Source organism: Tachysurus fulvidraco, chromosome 9 (genome assembly GCF_022655615.1).
Source record: "Tachysurus fulvidraco isolate hzauxx_2018 chromosome 9, HZAU_PFXX_2.0, whole genome shotgun sequence".
Lineage (NCBI taxonomy): Eukaryota > Metazoa > Chordata > Actinopteri > Siluriformes > Bagridae > Tachysurus > Tachysurus fulvidraco.
Window position 1 is genome coordinate 17,252,903 of NC_062526.1, and position 19,150 is coordinate 17,272,052.

At 38.8% G+C, this 19,150-nt stretch overlaps 3 protein-coding genes across 4 annotated transcripts in view; 2 read left to right on the top strand and 1 right to left on the bottom strand.

Moving 5' to 3' along the window:
- LOC113638654 (BOLA class I histocompatibility antigen, alpha chain BL3-7-like) overlaps nt 1–19,150 on the top strand; it is a 209,529-nt gene that overhangs the window by 164,142 nt on the left and 26,237 nt on the right. The window lies entirely within an intron of this gene.
- Nucleotides 1–19,150, bottom strand: part of LOC113647473 (BOLA class I histocompatibility antigen, alpha chain BL3-7-like) — a 189,315-nt gene that overhangs the window by 42,518 nt on the left and 127,647 nt on the right. The window lies entirely within an intron of this gene.
- Nucleotides 1–19,150, top strand: part of LOC113647467 (H-2 class I histocompatibility antigen, Q9 alpha chain-like) — a 35,786-nt gene that overhangs the window by 10,239 nt on the left and 6,397 nt on the right. The window lies entirely within an intron of this gene.

Here is a 19,150-nt window from a genome sequence, read left to right on the forward strand (position 1 = left end):
CTGCTTCCCTTTTAGCAATCCATCCAAAGCTCTTAATATTTTTATTTCCATGCTCCCAGCATTCTTCAGTCACCCCTTTACTGGATGAGACTCTTTATGTCCTTTCAAATTCACCCAATAGTTCATTCTCATCTTATACCTACGAAGGTGTAAAGGAGCTTCCCCTACCTCTACCTGCATAGCTGCAATGGGAGATGTTTTAAAAGCCCCACAACATATTCTTAAAGCTTGATTCTGCATTGTTTCAATCTTTTTCAGAATAGATTCAGACACGAATCCAAAAATAATACTTCCATAATCTAAACTTGGTCTGATTAATGTACAGTAAATTCTTTTCAAGGATAATCTACTAGCTCCCCATTCTACCCCGAATAAACATCTTAAAATGTTTACTCCTTTCTAACATTTATTAATCAACTTTTTAGCATGAGTTGCAAACGTCAATCTAGATTCCATCCACACACCAAGATATTTAACTATCGGGACTTGCTCCAGATCCTGATTGTATAACTTTACTTTAAATTCTGGTACCTTTTTCCCTTTTGTAAAACATATAACTTGTGTTTTAGCCATTGATAATCTAAAACTCCAATTACTTGCCCATACCTCCACTGTATCTACAGCTTTTTGTAGTCCTTGGGTCACACATGCAATATTACGTCCTCTTTTCCATATTGCCCCATCATCTGCAAATAATGCCCTTCCAATGTCACTCTTAATATTACAAAAGATGTCATTAATCATAATATTAAAAAATACTGGGCTGCATACACTTTCTTGGGGAGTTCCATTATTTATCTTGTAAGTCTTTGAATACTCTATTCCTATCCTAACTTGAATTGTTCTTTCTATAAGAAAATCCATGATCCAGTTGTATAATTTTCCTCCAATTCCCATGCATTTAAGTTTGATTAAAAGTCCCTCTTTCCAAAGCATTTCATATGCCTTCTCGATATCAAATAAAACCCCTACCAATACTTCTTTATTTGCTTGAGCTTTTCTAATATCTGCTTCTAAGCTTAATACAGCATCCATAGTATTCTGACCTGCCCTAAATCCACTCTGATAAGGTGATAGGAGACCTTTTATTTCCAATATATAATTTAGCCTACGTATAATAATTTTTTCCATCAGCTTGCATAAATTAGAAGTCAAAGCAATTGGCCTATAATTATTTGGATTAGATTTATCATTACCAGGTTTGCCAATTGGTACTATTATTCCATGCTTCCATGAAGAAGGAATCTGTCCTGCATTCCATATTTTATTGAATAGATTTAAAATAGTATTTAAGGATCTATCTGATAGATGTTGAATCATGATATAACATATGTCATCTTTCCCAGGAGATGAATGTTTGACTCCCCCTAGTGCCATCGTCAATTCATACATAATTCATACATGTCTGCATCCATAGCCTCACCAGAAGGACTTCTTTTCATCATTAAATATGGATATTTATTTTTGGTCTGGATACTACACTTTTTAACATCCTCTGATTCATTATTATCACTATGGACCTTAACAAAAACTTTAGCTAACATTTCAGCTTTTTTATTATCTGTCACTGCTATACTTCATTCCTCATTTTTTAAAACAGGTAAAGTTTGGTTTCTATAAATTCCCCCCATTTTCCAAATTGATCCCCATACTTCACTTACATCAATATCCTCTCCTATTGTTGTGCACCAATCTCTCCATTACTTCTTTTTAGCACCTCTTACTATTCTCCTTACTTCAGCTTGCGCTTTCTTATACTTAATAAAATCTTCAAATAATTTAGACTTTTTAATTTTTCTAAATGCTTTATTCCTATTGTGTATAGCCTCACTACACTGCTTTGTCCACCAAGGAACTGCTTTCCTCTTTTTACATTGTCCCTTTTTCCCTATAACATTATCTGTAACTTTATACAATACTCTACATATTTCTCCATTACATTCATCTATTTCTTCCATCACATTCAGGTCTAATGATGATAGTTCTACTTCACTTAGATATTTATATGCTTCCCAATTTGCTTTACTGAATCTCCATCTTGGAGCTGAAATCACATTATATTATATTACACTTATTCCTACCTTACATACAACAATAAAATGATCACTACCCATATTATTATCTTCCCAAACATCCCATACACATTTGCTAGCTATACTTTCAGAAACCAACGTCAAATCGATAGCTGACCCAATTCCACGTACCAAGTCCATTCTTGTGTTCCTGCCATCATTAAGACACACTAACCTATTGCTATCTAATATTTCTTCAACAACATCCCCATTATGATCATCTTTACTACTTCCCCATAAGGTGCTATGTGCATTAAAATCTCCACACCAAATTATTTTATGATTCCCTGACCCTATAACCTTTCCTAAATCTGTACTCAATCTATTACAAGGATTATAATAGTTAAATATTCTAATATTATGTTTCTCTGCAATTATCTCTATAACCACCAATTCAAATTCTTCAGTCTCATTAATAACTCTATATTTTAATTCATTTATTATAAAAATTGCCAGTCCACCTCCATTACCTGCCTTTCTGTCTTTCCTAACAATTTGATACCCTTGCAGGACAAAGTTTAAGTTTGGTTTTAACCATGTTTCTTGTAGACAAATTATGCTCGGTTTCTCATCTAATTGATCTATAAACTTTTTAAATTCTGTTCCATTTGCATTAAGACTTCTGGCATTCCATTGAAGAATTGTTAAAACCATTATTGTTATTAAGTACTTCCACATGCTGTTTGAGTACTTGATTGAGTCTTTAGCATGTCGTTTATTTTTTCCAATGTAACTCCTGTAACTTCCAGGTATCTCTCAGCTGCCCTTATTATGATTTTAATTCTCTCTGTTCATCATTCTGTTTGAGCAGAACAGTTTACCACTTCAGACATAAATGAAATAAATTCCAATTTCCCAATCACCAAAATATCCTCTTTTGTCTTACTATGATCACTAGTACTTCCAGACCGTTCTTGAACTTTACCATCTTTCTGAGTTTGCTCCTTTTGTTTTGTTTTTTTGTGCTGCTTCAGCATAAGTTAACCCTTCAGATATTCTTACATTTTGAATTTTCACAGCCTGTTTGTGAGCAATACATCCCCCAAAGCCAGCACTATGCTCACCTCCACAATTACAGCATTTTGCCTTTACTCCTTCGCCACATTTGCCATATTCATGATCACCCCCACATCTCGCACAACGTTGATTTCCTCTGCAAACAGCACTAACATATCCATACTTCTGGCACTTGAAGCACCTAAGCGGAGGAGGCATGTAAGGTCTTACTGGATAACTTATGTATCCTATTTTTACCCTCTCTGGAATTCTTTCCTCATCAAACTGAAGCATTACTGATAGACTATCCTTCCTTTCTTTATTTTTCACATACTGAAGCCGTTTTGCTCCTACTACCTTCCCTCCTTCAACACAACTTTTGATTTTATCTGTACACATATCAGTAGGAATTCCAGTTATTACTCCTCTAATCCAAGGTTTAAATTTCATCAATGTGCAAGACACCGAGAGTCCAAGCACGGAGGTTATACTTCAAGCCTTCTTTTGTTGTTTTTCATCTTTACACATAACAATCAGGTTACCATCTCTCAGAGTCTTTACACTATGGACCACTCCTAAAGCTTTATTGAGCGATTTTGTCAGTTTAATTGGGTTAATTAACTTACCTTACCTGCTTCTGCAAATTTCATCATGACTTTATAATCTTCTATGTTTTTCCTCCTTACCACTGTCCGTACATGATCCTTGACTATTAGTTTTCTTCCTTTTCCGATTCACAACTTTCCACCGTTCATTCCCTCCTGCACTCCCGCTACAAGATTCATCTTCCAATTCCGGATCACTCCCAGAGCTACCGTCATTTCCTGCCATTAGTGCTCCAGTCACAGTCTAGTGTTGCCAAAACCCGCGTCGACCGCGCAAACTATCTGAGCACCGCGCAAACAACTTCCACAACTGCCGCTGAATTTTTGAAACTCCTTCTGTAACCAATCCCTGCGTCTCCAAAGATGAAACATAGCCGGGCCGCATGCGGATAACGTCATCAACGATGCTGTAGCGGTCGATCTGTAGAGTGGAGAAATGCCAGTATAAATAACGTTATGGAAATAAGACGCAAGAAAAGTATTAGTATGGATCCAGTACGCTACAAAAGGTATCTCGTTGACGACGAAGCACCCGTTCCAGAAAGAACAAAGAGAAGACGTAAACGAAAGTAAGTATTGTAACAAAACATTCTAAAAGCTAGCTTGCTAAGTTAGCCAGCTAACAAAGCTACCAGCTACAGATTATTTCCTATAACGTTACCATGTAAACGTATATGGCATAATTCCCCTTAATGTATGTTAAGTAACTTATGTTTGTATAAAGGTAGAATTTATCTTTTCATTTCCACTGTATAACCCCCCAATGAATAAATAAAAATAAGTATAATTGATCATGATCAAGGATTTTTATTTTTATTTTAGGTATCTCACCCAAGAGGACAATCAAGATGACCCAGCGTCTACTGCTTCTGATGACACCGTAAGTTGCTAAAAATGGCTAAAATATTCAAGTTAGGTGTTTTGTTTGTGCATGTGCATGCACACTAGTTACTGTAAATCATCATAAGGTAATTCCACAATCCAAACTTCCACCCGATGTTGCTTAAAGTGGAGCACAAATTGGAAATACCATATTACTTTGTCCTTTGTCCATATTGCAGCAATACCCATGTTTTTATCTTGTTAAAAAAAACTTTTAGGTTTTGATTCAGATGCAAATACAGCATCTCTCTCAGCTGGCCCCATACATGACAGAGTCTCTCTGTGTTTGGCCAGATGGATAGTGTCAGAAAAATATACATGTGGACAAAAGGGGGCACAGTTATTCTCTCACTCATTTTCTACCGCTTTATCCGAACTACCTCGGGTCACGGGGAGCCTGTGCCTATCTCAGGCGTCATCGGGCATCAAGGCAGGATACACCCTGGACGGAGTTGGGCACAGTTATTATTTTTTTTAAATAAATTTATGATATAATGACAAAAAAATTAATGCAAAAAACTCTTAAAAAAATACATTTGAGCCTGACTTCAAATGCAGGTGGTTACTAACCACATGGAATGGCACATTTGTATGAGTCTGTGCAAATTTGGGATAACTGCGTATATATCGTTACTGCGCCAGAGGTCGAAGTGCTGCAAACTAAGTGCTCTTCCGCCATACAATATAGTTCTCTTTTTTTATCCGCTTAAAAAAATCACTATGTTTTATTTTGTGCCACTATACTTACTGGTGTAACTACTCATGTAACAGTCTTTAAGTAGGGAAAACATGGAAGTGTTTGGTGACTTATAAATTCATCCCTGTTTGGATCCTAAGGAATGAATGGGCTAGACTAAATGCTAACACATTCACGACGCACTACACGCATTGAAAATAGATAGCGATTTATAATTTCGTCTAAGTTGAGGTAAGAACATAGTAAAAAATTGAAAAAACTGTGTAGCTTTTGTAAGAAATTATAGAAATTGCACCCAAATTCCAATCCAAGGTACACATCTAAAAGAGCTCATTCCTAAGAAGTATCATAAGGTAATACGTTTAGGACTCTAAATGTATAAACGTGATTCAATTATAAATATGGGGACGGCCGCAGGACATTAAGGATCACCACGAACAAAGGGTCTTTGCGACTGCGATTACCATTTAAAGTGACCACTTCGGCTGATAACAATACCAAGCCAAGGTCTACATGGCTGCGATTACTATTTAAAGTGACCACTTGGGTGCTAGCAATTGTAACAATACCAAGACAAGGTGTACGTGACCATGATTAACATTTAAAGACATCAGCTAGACAACAAGGTGTAGCCCAGCCATTTGGGAGACATTCAGTTCTTACACTCAATACACATTCAAAGCAGAACTTCATTTAAATTACCAAAAGGGAAAACTGTATATAAGGCTTGAGCAGAATTTGCTCTGGGTTCTGACCGACTCCGACGAACCCAAATTACGCCATGTATTTTGTCACTGCTTGCTGGAATAAACTTCTTGTTCTTTATTAAGATCTTCAACACCATCGTCTTATTTTTACACTACACATTTTTTATTTCTTACACTTTCCTTTAAGTAGGGAATAATCACCAGGAGGCTGGACAACCAGTTACATATACTGTAGCCAAGTGGAGGGATTTCTGCCCTAGACTTCTTGTCACCTTCCTCTTACACCTCTCGTAACATCCTCCCAGCCAATCAGAATCAACCTTTTACAAAAGAAGTTATATAACAATTAGCTGTTGTTCTTCTCTCTGTCTCTTTCTCGTAGACAGCTGCTGAATTTAGAAAACACCTGGACGAACAGATGTGGGAGAGAAGGAAACTCAACCAAATGCAAATAAATTTGCAGGAGTTGAGAAATGAAGTCTGACGCCTGAGATAGGCACAGGCTCCCCGTGACCCGAGAAGTTCGGATAAGCGGTAGAAAATGAGTGAGAGAGTGAGTGAGAGAAATGAAGTCCATTCTCTTAAAAATGAAAATGCACGTCCGAAAGACATTATCATCAATCATAAGTATTCCTAAAATTCATTAGCAGGGTTATTTCTGGAGATGGATATTGTGGTGGCAGAGAAGTATAAATGTAGAAATTTTGTGAGGCTGAAACATGTTTGGCAAAATAAATGCTATGTTGTTAGCTGGTGTGGTAGTGTGGGTGCTCATCTAGCCATTGATAAGATTCAAATTAGAATTATATTTATTTGTCTCTTTCTGGAGGAAATTTGTGGGTTCGAGTCTCGGGCCAGCCACGACTGAGGTGCCCTTGAGCAAGGCACCAAACCCCCCAACTGCTCCCCGGGCGCCGCAACATAAATGGCTGCCCACTGCTCCGGGTGTGTGTTCACGGTGTGTGTGCACTTTGGATGGGTTAAATGCAGAGAACGAATTCTGAGTATGGTTCACCGTACTTGGCCGTATGTCACGTCACTAGCCGTATGTCATGTCACTATTTGTCCTCTATGAACAAGACTGGAAGGACTCCTGTGGAGGATCTTGATTCCTCCTTCTCGACTTTTGGAGAAGTGCAACCGGTGAGTAACCCCCTTACATTTTTATTTATTTATTTAGTTTGCTTGTTACTCAAACAGATCTATATGGATTTTTATGATGTTTGGCTGATTACTTTTGCATGTAACTTTTAATTTATCGACATGTTTAATGTTTTCCAAGTTCCCCCTGTAGAATCTATAGTGGCTTGCTGGGACGAATAAAAATTGTTGAAGAGTTTTACTATGTTTCTTTCTTCTCTAAGACGCCAGAGAGGAGACCGAGCCCCGAGGAGACTGAGCCCTTTAAAGAGAGTCCCATGGTGACTGAGTGCTTTCAAGAGACACCACAGGTGTGTGTAACCCTTTTATGCCTCAGATTTTTCTGTACTTATTTTACTTAAGGCTCCAACTGAGCTATAGGGATTTTTATGTTCGGATAGTAGTGGTAATATGTACTTTACTTGCCCCATATGCATAAAATTGTTAGTTTAACAATGTTTTTCTTCTCTAACAAGACTGCAGCTGAGCCCTCAGCGAAAACACAGGTGAATAACATATGTAGTAAGGATGGGTATAAACTGTGTGCTTTCTAGGAGCCAATTAGTGTTATAAGTGACCATCATCCTTTCCTCCTGCCCCCCTTCGCTCCACTTCACCCTTTTGTCCTTCCCTACTCTCCATCCAACCTCCTCCATTCCCCCCACCATGTACTCCTCTTTTCCTTTAATAACGTTTAGGGCAATGATTAATTTGTTTCATATCTTTATCATTAATCTGCATTTATACATAAAAACATACAGTATTAACTATTGGGAAGCTAAGCATAATAATCAATATGAAACATGAAAAAGTTTCTAAAAGTTGCCAATAAATTAATATTGTGATGTGAAATTATTTTTCAGATTGAAGTTATAAAGGGCTCTGGGGTGTTTTGCCAGGCAGAAGCGTGGAAAGCAGCCCGCCTTGCCAACTCTGCTACTGCCATGGTGTGGAATCTGCGGCTGGGCACCTTTGATTTGGGGACTTTGCTGAAAAGCAACCTGAATGGTACAAAACAACATGTTTCTAATCTCTTCTGTCCTTGGAAAAAAAAAAACAAGTCAGTCATATTCTGTGGAATAAATTATGTTTGTGTGCGGGCATACCATCGCTTTTTTACTCTGCATTTTTGTATTTCCTTGCACCACAAGAAAACATGATGTGTGTATATAAAAACTCTTGCTTTCTCTACCTTCATTTTACCCCCCTTTCATAATAATTTTGAAATATTACTTTAAGGTGGGAAGCCAACCTGGGGAGCAGCTGGTCACCCTTGACAAAATTAAAAAGGCAGCCATTATTGGTGAGTAAATGCATAATGCATTGAGAAGGGAAAACACATCTTTTAAGACTTTATAAGTTCACCACTTGGGCACGGTGGCTTAGTGGTTAGCACGTTCGCCTCACACCTCCAGGGCTGGGGGTTCGATTCCTGCCTCCGCCTTGTGTGTGTGGAGTTTGCATGTTCTCCCCGTGGCTCGGGGGTTTCCTCCAGGTACTCCGGTTTCCTCCCCCTGTCCAAAGACATGCATGGTAGGTTGATTGGTATCTCTGGAAAATTGTCTATGGTGTGTGAGTGTGTGTGCCCTGCGATGGGTTGGCACTCCGTCCAGGGTGTATCCTGCCTTGATGCCGATGACGCCTGAGATAGGCACAGCCTCCCTGTGACCAGAGAAGTTCGGATAAGCGGTAGAAAATTAATGAATGAATGAAGTTCATCACTTTAACCATAGCCTACTTGTATCAATGTTTATTAAGCATCAATGGAGACTGCAAAAGGTAGGGCACCCATTATTGTCACTGTATCTGCTTGGGACCTGGTGTATTGCACTGTAAGGTGTGTAGTCCTCTATTTTGTAGAACATATAGGGGTGGTTTCCCGGACAGGATTATCTTAAACCAGGACTAGACCTTAGTTTAATTAGGAAATATAAATAGTTTTAACAAGCATGCCTTTCTAAAAACATTATTTGTGTACATTTTGAGGCAAAACAAAGGGGACTGATGTATTTTAAGATATGTCAGTGCAAGTTGTTTTCAGTTTGGACAGCTCTTACATTTATTTTAGTCTAGGACTAGTCGAATCCCTGTAAACCACCCCTACGTGTTGCAAATACCTCATAGCACTAGTTGTTGTCATCTGAAGTGTTAATAAATAATCATATTCACCCCTCCTTCACCCTTAATCCCCTCTCTCCTGTGTTTGTGCCTTATTTTGTCTATACCGGTAATTGATTTGCTTGATTTTAATGCATATCTTATTGCTCTTCGGGTAAACCTTGCATGGCAGCTCGCTGGTGGGATGTGTGTGTGAATGGGTCAATGGGAGGCCATTGTAAAGTATTTTAGGTACTGTTGGGTGCAGAAAAATGCAGTAAAAGTGCAGCCCATTGACAAGTAGATACGTTTACATATGCAAAGTTTCTTACATCAGATGAGGGTTTGGAAAATCTGAATCAGTTTACATGGAAACAAATAGTCAAATCATGACGTGCATAAACATGCACCAAGCTTTATTCAGAATAATAGCATTTTAACATCCGCACAGCGGTCATAATTTCCCTAAAACAACTGCAGAAGTTGTACTTCACTTGTGTTTTAAGCAAACCAAAAACGCAGGAGTGGCTAAATTTTCCCTATCCATGAATTTTCTCTGCTTTGGATGCACATGATTGACCGTGTGACTGTTAACAATGCAGTCCCTATGACGGATATGTGCAAATGAAAGAACGATGCCGCTAAATATAAGGGGGGGGGTGTGTTTCCAATCAGAATTTCTTTCAGATTTAACAGAATACAATCAGAATCATCCAACTGACGTGTTTACATGACGCGCTTTTTATTATGATCAGCCCTTTACCCAAAATGTGTGTCCAATCACAGATGTACTGTAAGCACATTGGGTTCCTGATGAAGCACTATAGTATAATAATAATAATAATGTCTTATTATTTTTGTCTTCTCTAGATGCTACATTGAAGAAGTGGCCATGCAGCCAGCCGAGGGCAGATAGGCACATCTATTAATTCGAAGCTCACTGGGCTGAGAAGAGCAACAAGATAATTTTTTTTTCCTGTTCAGTTTTTTGTCTTATTTTCGTTCTTGTAATATTTGATTGTTCTTATACATAATGTACATTTCTATATTTTGGACTTTTATTTATGTTGCCTATCAGGTTTTTTGTCTTATTTTTGTTCTTGTACTATATTTTTTGTTTTGTACTATTTGATTGATCTTAAGTAAATAAATAATGTACATTTCTACATTTTGGACTTTTATTTATGTTGCCTTGCAGCTATGGATTTTAATTACTATTAAACATATAGGTGAACATATAGGTGCATATATATGTACCTATATAGGTATATGTATGCATGTATACATGTGTACATATGTGTAAATATATATGTGTGCATATATGTACATATAATAGGAAAACGGCCAATTTTATATGTCACATATATCAAAAACCTATATGCACTCCCGTGTCACACTCTAATTTGGACCAACCAACAAAAAGAGAAAAAAAGGTGTAAACATGCTTTTTTACAGTCATCTCACCTTTATATTTACAGCTCTTAAACAGATCTTTAAAAAGTCTTAAACTAGATTTCTTTAAAAAAAAAAAAAAAAAATCCTCCAGACAGCCTGAATGTTTTTATTTATTTAATTTATAGTCAAATTCCCAGCCTGAATTATTGTCTCAGTCTGTCACTGAATATTAGTGTTGTTTAAATTTGTTTACTGACCCAAAACTTGCTGTGCAGCTAATTATTTTAATCAAGATCATTTAAAAGCTCCTCTTTATTTTACAGCCACACACTCTCTGCAGTACAGCTACACTGCACTCACACCAGGAATACATTTCCCAGAGTTCACTGCTGTTGGTCTGGTGGATGGAGAACAGTTTGTGTCCTATGACAGTAACATGAGGAAGATGATCCCAAAGACAGAGTGGATACAGAATATCAGCACTGATAGTCCAGATTACTGGAACAGAGAGACACAGGACATACAGAGTAATCAGGAGAAAGTCCATCAGCTCCTGGTTACAGTAATGAAAGACTTTAATCACACTGAAGGTAAGGATGAAGAGCTTTTACTGTGAAATGTCACTAATAATCAGTGTTGGGCAGTAACGCGATACTAGTAACATTACAGAGGTGGGAAGTAACGGAGTAAAAATACTTCGTTACTGTACTTAAGTAAATTTTTCTGGTATCACTTTATCACTTTACTCCACTATTTATTTTTCGGACAACTTTTTACTTTTACTCATTACATTTTTACACAAATATCTGTACTCTTTCTTACATTTTCAAAGCAGACTCGTTACTTTTAGTATTATTTGGGGGCGGTGCTAAGATGGCGGGTTGAGCAGTCGTGTTTTCCGAGGCTTCTGATATTTGTTCCCAAAAGTTTGACTAAATAGAGTATTTCCAACAACTTATGCCAAGATGTCTGCACAAAAACTGATTAAACCTTCCAAGTTGAAACTAGACCCCAAAGGTAAAGGTCTGACACCTAATATCGAAAAGAAAGATGAGGCTAGAGAAACGGAGCACGACTACGCGATGGAGGTTACTGTGATAAATAAAAGAGAACGAGGTGCTGGCTCCCTTCCTTCAACGCCATGTAAAACTCCGGTGGAAAAAAGAGTGAAACCAACGGTCGAAAGTGAGAAGGTTGAGATTTTTAATGAAACTATTCTGGAGGCAATTTTAAATTTGGAAGAGGGTGGACGAGAAGTTGGCGGATTTAAGTGAACAAGCCAAGCAGGTAGCGCCATGATTGTAAGCTTAACGAAGGCGATTCAGTTCAACACGGAAGAGGTAAATGAGTGCAAGAAAAGAGTAAAGGACTTGGAGACACAGAATGAACATCTGCGCAAGGACAATTGTGTTCTTAAGGAGAGAGTGAGAGAACAAGAAAGATATAGAATGAAGTAGTGTCTCCGTATCAAAGGCATAGAATAGAGAAAAGACGAAGATAACAGGTCACATGTCATCCAGTTACTCAGTAAAATTGCACCTGAGATGAACGCAAAAATGGATGAGGCTGTTGACATCGTGCATATAGGCTGGGCAGAAGGATGGACAATAAAAACAGAAATGTCATTGTGCTGTTCACTCAAAGGCGGGTAAAAGATTAAATCTGACGTCGCACCAAAAGTTCTCTTATCTGCAAGACGGAAGGAGTTCGATTTGCCGAGATGCTTCCGAGGGAGGATTTGGAAGACCGACAAAAGCTCTCTCTCACTCACTCATTTTCTACCGCTTTATCCGAACTACCTCGGGTCACGGGGAGCCTGTGCCTATCTCAGGAGTCATCGGGCATCAAGGCAGGATACACCCTGGACGGAGTGCCAACCCATCGCAGGGCACACACCCACACTCTCATTCACTCACGCAATCACACACTACGGACAATTTTCCAGAGATGTCAATCAACCTACCATGCATGTCTTTGGACTGGGGAGGAAACCGGAGTATCGAATCGAACACCGACCCTGGAGGTGTGAGGAGAACACACCCTAACCCTAACCCTAACGCTCCAGGCAAACAACAGCGACTAGATTTTAACCGCATTGTTAGCCAGGGACAGATCAACAAACAGTTTTGTGTTTGTATAGACCATAACGCATAAAAAAGCATTAATGGGAACATTAAAGAAAGTTTTTTAAAAAAGTTTCTAAAAAGTTACTTTTAACAGTAACGTGTTACATTTTGGTGAAAGTAATCAACAAGGTAATTGAGTTACTTTTTGAATGAAGTAACTAGTAACTGTAACTAGTTACTATTTCTTAGTAACAAGCACAACACTGCTAATAACATGCTTAAATATTGAGTGTGTGTGTGTGTGCAGGAGTTCACACACTCCAGAGGATGTACAGCTGTGAGCTCCACGATGACGGCACTGTCAGAGGATTCGATCAGTTCGGTTATGATGGAGAAGATTTCATCAGTCTGGATCTGAAAACTGGAACCTGGACTGCAGCTAAACCACAAGCTGAGATCATCAGGAACCAGTTTAATAATGATACTGGTTTTACTGTGGACCAGAAAAACTACCTGGAGACGAGTGTATCAGCTGGTTAAAGAAGTTTGTGTCTTATGGCAGAGAGACTCTATACATAACTATACATTGTACACAGGGTGAAGGTTATTTACTGATACAGTTGATGAAATGTATCTGTGATGATTTCACAGGTTTTGGACCATCTGAAATGTTTATACACTTGGTGATGTTTGCTATTGGTGTAGTTGTGGTTCTTGTTGCCAGTGTTACAGGATTTGTCATCTGCAGGAAGAGGAAGATGCCTGGTGAGAAATTCATCACAAAACTGAAATGTTTAGAAAAAAATATAATCCATTGTTCCACAACGTCATTTTTAAAATAAAATTTGCAGTGTATTTAGCATTTGAACTCATTTTCTTCTACTCCTGTCTAGAGTACTTCTACTCTGTGAGGTGGAAAGGTTCATGTTAGATTAGCTGACTGTCTCTTTGCTTTGTTTTTATTTCTCATAGACTTGTTCAGACACGTTCCGCTCAGCTCCAATGCCTGTAAGTGACTTTTGATATCGCTTCATCATTAACAGTACTGCACAGATTCTACAATAGATTAATGCAGATTTTAAAGTCCTGTCTATGAGCGAGTAATAGAGAAACGAACGTTTACTGAACTCAGTGACGTCTTTGTTTCCTTTCTAGGAGACAAATGGAAAGAGAAATGAAGAGGAGATAGATGTTACAGAGGAAGATGATGGAGAGATGAGGAAGGTGTTTGTGCATGTGCACATATATATATATATATATATATATATATATATATATATATATATATATATATATATATATATATATATGCACAAGCACACACATATTTGCACACCTTTCTGTTTCTGATTGTTGCCTATAGCCAGTTAAAAATTTGAGTCACTTGCCCTCTTTTGTCCTCTGCTCAGATTTGTGGCTAATGAAAGTCTCTGATGCTGGTGCCACTGTGATCCTTATCAGTGAGACTCTTTGTGGGATGAACTGAATATACTGTAAGCACATGTTCAATTACCACAGATAATACTATATTATAAGACATACGCAATTTTCATGGCAGAACAATAATTATCTAATCTGCCAGAAGAAATATTCCTCCACAACAATACAGGGATGGCATCAAGGACTTTGTTGACTGGTGTGAGTGTAACCTGCACTTGAACACCAGTAAGACAAAGGAGACGGTGATTGACTTCCTGAAAAGGAGAACACTGTACTGTACCATACACCAGTGATTACTTGGACATTGAGTTGGTGGATTGGTTCAAGTACCTAGGTATCCACTTAAAAAAGTGGAGGAGGGTGAGAGGAGGATGTCTATTATGAACAACACCTCTCAGCCCCTGTGTGGGTCTCAGGAGACCCTGTGTAGCTCATACCACTGTCACCACCATGTAGCGATTTTGGCTCGCGAAGCAAGGTAAATATTTATAAGCGACTATAACGTGTTATAGTGACTTCCAAATATTTTAACCTAAGTTGAAATTAACGGTACTGGAATTAACGTTACACTTATTTGGTCTGTTCGTCCGGCGAACAGGCCATGTAACCTTTATTAATTCTATGAAGGCTGCATCTTCCCGGCCAAGAAAGATTCGCTTTCCTTTTACTATATACCGTAATTTAAATTAAATTAACTTAATAGAGCATGTAGTTCAGACCAGATATTGCAGGTACCTTAATTTGTGAGCGATACTCAGAGACAAATCACCTATGGCTGAAAATTCTGACATTTAATGAATGAGACAAACACAACATAAAACTAACTACACAAACAAACAAAAGAAATAGGGAAAATGAAAATAAAATAAAACAAAAGAAATTAAAATTGGGGAAAAGGGGGAAGAGACTGGAAAGAAGAAATTAGAGAAAGGAAGGAAAGGGATGGCAAGCTTAGACTCAAAATTAAAACACACCCTAACTGGGAAATCGTCACAGAAACTTAAATTCACTTTATGATTCAATGAAAGATTCCTACTTAAAATTATGCATCTAAATTGATTGGTAGAGGAACGGCTACTTGCATTGGTTTGCGGCACAAGAATCTGGATGTAACGGAGAAATCTCAGTCAGAGTGGGGTCAGGCGTTCTTCCTGGAGGTTCTGGAGAGTGGAGCTTGCCGGAAGTTCTATGAAGGAAGATGGAGTCGTCTCTAAGCTGTTCCAAAAGTCTGACCACGGATTAGTGGTGTTTGTGACAATTTAAAGGTCGCGAACTCCACCCATCTTTGGGGAGATGACCAATACTTCGGTCAGGATTTTGGAGGGAAAAACTCCCTTTGTTTCAGGTGTCTGTGGGCATGGTTTAGCTATCAAACTTTTAGATGACTTTAAAGTTTGATCCAGGGTGTATTAAGACGGTATGGCGCCTTTCGTGCTCAAATAAAAAACACCAGTGCTTGAAAAATGAGTAACCGATAATTTTGTGGTCATTTGGATACTAAACATGAAGGGTAATGACGGTATGAAGGCAGCGGTACATTACATACATAGATCATTAATCAAGGCAAAGATAAAGGCAAAGAAACAAAAATGAAACATAAAACAAGATGCACTTTCATTAGGGAAGTAAAAAGAAAACGATAGCTTTGTATACATTCTGACATCAGACCTTAAAGGGGCATACGGCATTAGAACAGGTATACATTAACATGCCATGATCAGTAAGATATGATGATAGAGTATAACGGATTTTAAAATACAATGTTGTTTTCTGACACATGAATAAAATACACCCTTGTCAGGAAATTAAGGAGCAAATAATTTTAAGTCAGGCAAGCTTTAAAAGAAGAAACACATTACAAAAAGGGTTATAATGAATGAGATATAGAATGAGAACCTTAGAGTACCTTATCTTGGGTTTTATTAGTAAAAGGAATGTCTCATTGTGTTGAAATCTAAATTGAATGGTGCCAGACGCTACAACCATGTATATCATTTTGTTATAAAGTCTGTTATAATGAATTCTATTGTTTGTAGTGATCTAATCATTCTCCATTTTCTTCCATTTTACATCACACACGACCTGTGAGTTATCTGGAAATCACAGAAATGCATTAGACCAGTGGTCCCCAACCTTTTTTTCGCCGTGGACCGGTCAATGTTTGATCATTTTACCGCGGCCCGCTGGGGGTGGGGTGTGGCGGCTATACAATTAAATTATTTTAATTTAAACATGCCTTTTTAACTCACTATAACGCAAAATCAATGAGAACCCTGAGATTGTTTCTTTGCAACTAGACGGTTTAATCTGGGGTAATAGGAGACAATGACACCCGAAGTGTGTTGCTTATGTCCAGTTTATTCCGTTGTTTTGTTTTGGTTGCCGTCACTGCAGAAAACCAAGCACTGTTAAACATGAGAAAGTACAGGTGAACAGAGAGAAGAGCGATACACACCTTCTGTTCACCAAAGCTACAACGCCACTGCCGCTTGCAGCCGCTGACTTCACCTAAACCGGGCCCGATATCATGATATTTTGAGCATGCAAGACATTGGTGCGGCTTTAGGTGACTTCTCTCAGCTCCCGGTTAACCTCTCGTCCATGGAAAGTAGCACAAACCCGAGAGAAATACACCACAGTAAATAAAATGGAAATAATTTAATGTTCCTTGGGCGGCCCGGTACCATTTGGTCCACGGACCCGTACCGGTCCGCGGCCCGGGGGTTGGGGACCACTGCATTAGACTGCACTGAGAGCTTTTTACCTGTCTCCTGATAGTTTTAATTAACTTTACTTTATCTAGGAGGTTTTGAAAATTTCTCTTGTTAGCTTTTTAGTCATCACTGATAGTCATCAGTGATTATTTTTTTAACATTAAATAATGGAGAGAGAGAAAGAAAAAGAGAGCTGCTTGTTATATCGAGTGCAGACTTTGTAAAATTGCATCAGTTCACTGTTTTAAGACTTTAAGAAATATTTCAATTCATTTTTGTCTGTTCAGTTATAACCACAGTCCTATACTAGTGTAAGAAAGATTCCTCCTCGCACTTGTCCGCGTCTCTTTACCTCTGCAAACAATAGGAGCGCTCCGGAGCACTGAGAGAACAAACCACACGAGTGAAATCAAATCTGGTTTATTCCAAACAGCTGCTCAAAGAACTGAGCTACAGAACAGAATATATACGCAATGAAATACAGTAAGCTATGGTGTATGAGATAAGGCGGGGGCTAAGTTTTTCAACATAGATAGGGGTATGCCAGAATGCTGCTTCCTCACAACGCTTATCCAAGCATTGAAGGTCAGAAAGCCTGTACATGAGCAAAGAGAAACTGAGTGTCCTGCGAGTAATCTCACAAGCAAATCAACCTATCTTGTCTTCTTCATCCTGTCAAGACCACTAAAAGAACATGATAGACTCAAATCAAGAACATTAAATCAGAAGAGGTGAAGATGACATATAACATATAACACAAAAATAAATTTTTACATGACAGAAATTTCCTCGTTTTCTATTCCCTTAAGATTATGGTTACGTTATCAGCAAGCCTTACCATCCTGCTTATGTTTGCAGAAACAGAGGGTACAAAAACAAGAAAACAAGAACACACTTATCACAGGTCATGACCGGGGGTTGGGGGGGCTTCCTTTCGACAGAGAAAGTGAAATGTGGAAAGAAAATGAAATAAGCACAAAAATTAATTACCATAAAGAAAATTCATTTCAGCAATCCCCTCTTTTATTCTGAATAATAATGAAGTATAATTACAAATGCAAACACTATTTCTTGTCATCCAATTCGCGAACTGGCAGAAGGTATTATCGTGTGGATGAGCTTGGATGGGAATCCCTGTCCCAAGCGCAACGAGCAGTAGTAAAAGTAGAACAGCCATACTGGTCACTGGCTGTGTTTCCAGGTCCAAGAAGAGGTTGTCTTTCTGTCCCCAACAGCTTCCTCGTGTACCGTTTGCACCGTGGCAGATGTCCGAACAGGCGGCAGAGGAGAGTCTGCGGGGTCACCACGCCGTTTCGCTCAATGATGTCAGCCTGAGATGTGTGTCGTCACCTGGAGCTCAGGTGACGACACCTGAGCTCGGAAGGCGGGAGGCGTGGATCCACTGTGGAAAAAGATCAGTTAACACAGCAGTGCGAGTCACAGCGACTATTTCTGCAGGTCCACTATACGGGATCTCACCCAAAGGCGTGCCTAATTTTCCCAAATTTCTGACCAAGACACGACCTCCCACCTTAAAAGGGTGAGTATTGCCAATTGGAATTTGGGGTTGTTTTGAATTTACCCACGCCCAATACTCGTTGAGCTTCTGAATTAACCCTGCAGAGTAGTCGCTGAGGTGTACATCAAGGTCCCCCGTTCCCAATGCCTGTTTGCCTCTTCGCCAAGGTTGGGGAAATGGTCTCCCCATCACGAGCTCATAGGGAGACAGGTGATTCAAAGCCACTTGTGCGGTCATTCTCATATGTGCTAGCACAAGGGGTAATGCATGAACCCAATTTTTGGAACCGGATGTGTGCATTGCTTTACGAATTTTGTCTTTTACAAAAACAAGAAAACAAGAACACTTTTATCACAGGTCAGCATGACGGGGGGGGGGGGATTCCTTTCGACAGAGAAAGTGAAATGTGGAAAGAAAATGAAATAAGCACAAAAATGAATTACCATAAAGAAAATTCATTTCAGCAACTAGTCTTATATATAGCTTATAAGACAAATTACTGTTCTCTGCACCACTGTATCCCACAAACCTCCAGTGATCAAGATGAGTTAATAAGTGAAACCTGTAAAAAAATTTCTGCTACCTGAAGACAGAAAATGAGTTCATAGTGACGTCATAATCGAAGACCAAATGCTCAACACACATCTCTCTCTCTCTCTCTCTCTCTCTCTCTCTCTCTCTCTCTCTCTCTCTCTCTCTCTCTCTCTCTCACACACACACACACACACACACACACACACACACACACACACACACACACACACACACACACACACACACACACACACACACACACACACACACACACACACGCACTTTT